The sequence below is a fragment of the Pteropus vampyrus genome, unplaced genomic scaffold, assembly GCF_000151845.1.
Source record: "Pteropus vampyrus isolate Shadow unplaced genomic scaffold, Pvam_2.0 Scaffold154, whole genome shotgun sequence".
NCBI classification, from domain to species: domain Eukaryota; kingdom Metazoa; phylum Chordata; class Mammalia; order Chiroptera; family Pteropodidae; genus Pteropus; species Pteropus vampyrus.
The window spans coordinates 2,538,098-2,540,388 of record NW_011888935.1 but is presented as its reverse complement, the minus strand read 5'-3'; positions in this window follow the sequence as shown (position 1 = coordinate 2,540,388).

Genomic DNA, 2,291 nt, shown 5'->3' with positions numbered 1-2,291 from the left:
TGTTAAATGAGCCAGAAATGTCTCAGAGAGAGGAAAACCATTGGAGATTGCACGTCATAAACAGGGCTCAACTCTAACCAAGCTCACATCCCCTGAGGCTTTAACATGTATTTAGATATCAAATTGACAGCAGGAATATGGGGCCTGAAGTTGGGAAGATGAGTCAGACTGTACTTTAAGAGGTATTGGTCACACGCTAAGATGTTTTTCTTTGTCAGCTGTTGCCATGAGAGAGTATAGTAATTTTCAGATCCTGTTTGGGTTACCCAAGTAAGAATATCATATAAATTTCTAGAAGACGGGCTTTACAAGAATTAGTCAATCTTAGCTCCAAGAGTATTTAGTGGGATTATTTGGCTTTGGGCGCCATTGTTTATCAGAAATCTTAAAAATAAAACAAAAACAATCAACCAGAAAAATCAAATTCACCTTTTTGGGGGAGCTTAAAATATATTTTTTTCCAATTTTAACCTACAATGCTCTTATTCATCAGATCCAGACTTGCAAACCAGAGTGAGATTCTAATTTTCCACTCAAAATAAACCATGAAAACTAGAATATTAGAAGAGGTCCCCTGGAAAATTAAATGGTGCCTTTGATGATCTAATTAAAGAACGGACAGGGAAATCATAGAGATGAAATTTAACCCAAACCAGCGAAAATCATTGAAAGTGTTTTGTTTGTTTGTTTGTTTGTTCGTTGCAATTAAGAATATCATTGTGCTATCCCTGAGAATTAGCAGTACATTCATTTCACTTTTTCTGTGGAAGGTTTCAGACGTGGGGAATAGTTAAAGCTAATTTCTAGAAAGAAAAAGAATGCTGTGTTGAAGACGAAGCATAATGCACCAAGAATCAAAGGCTGAAGAAGGAATGACCTGGCACAAGACGAGGCCCCAACCCACAGCGGATGGCTGGGCTTGATGACCTTTGTCACATTTCCAAGTGGGGCCAGCTTCGCTAGCATGCCAGAGCCCCACGCTCCCAGCGCCCTGTGCTTGGGGTTTAATGTTCTGTGATTGTCTTCTTGAAATTCTTCATTTTATCTTTGAATTTGTGTTTTTACAAATGAAGTCTAATAAGACGATGGAGCATGTGTCGATGGCTTGGAGTCTCGGCCCACAGGAAGGTTCATCACCACCCACCTCCCCAGATGGGCTGGTAGCCACAGACTCTTCCACTTCCTGGCGCCTCAGGCCATGCCCAGCCTCCCCTTCCTGACCCTGTACAGGGCTGCTGCTGTCCGTTGGCACCAGAAGGGTGAGAGCAGAGCTAATGTGCCTCACCCTGTCTTGGGACAGGGCACACACTCCAGGGTGGGCTCCCCACCCTGGCCTGACAGCACCAGAGTGCATTAGGCAGGTGACTTGGCCTCTTACCCACCCTTGATCCAGGTACCAAGTGCCTCTCAGTGCAGAAATTGCAATTCCTGGGGTGTCACCCACCAGCAGTTGCGGGGGACAGTGAAGAGATCTTGTGGGAAGGGAAGACTGACTCCCCAGCTCCTAGCCAGGTGCACATGGCAGTGCAGTGGCTAAACATTGATATATAATCAGTGACTTTTATAAGCCTCTGTTTCACTTTGTCTTCACTTAATTATCTCTCTACAGTTATATCTGTCCCCAAGAGTTAATATTTTTAGTTACCTAAACGTCTGCCTCTTACCTGCAGCTCTCTGCCCAGATTCTCATCTCTTGCTCCAGACCAAGAATCAGAAAATGTCAGGGGAAAGGCATACGCAGAAGCCAGCCTCCTCTGCGCTGTCTCTTTTTCTCTGGGATCTTAGCCCCTTACGTCCTGGTTGCTTTGGCAGCATGCCAACAAGAATTTTTCTTTTAAATGGTTTTTCATTTTCAATGGCAGCATAGGTTTGCCACAGTATTCACCCATAGCTGGAAACCGATGACACTGTTTGGTGTCATAAACTAGACAACCGTTCCTACAAACGGAAACACCAAATGAGCATCGATCATTCCAGAATCCTAATTATCATTCTGAGTTCAGAGACTCCATAAATTTTAATTAGTTTGTATTAAATAGTATTAGTCCTTTAAATTAGACTATGTCTTTGAGGGTTTTTTTTTAAATGGACATTTTAGGTGATTACTATCGCCTAATCGTAATATTTTGCAGGCTAAAAATTTTGTGGGCGTGTATGATACCCACATAAAACCTCTAGGCCCAGATTATCTATCCATATACTCAAGTTAAACAATTAACTACTTTGTGTAGAGATTTTGGCCCTGCTTAAGGGTACATCCTCTACGTACCCCCGCGTGAAGGCAAGACCGC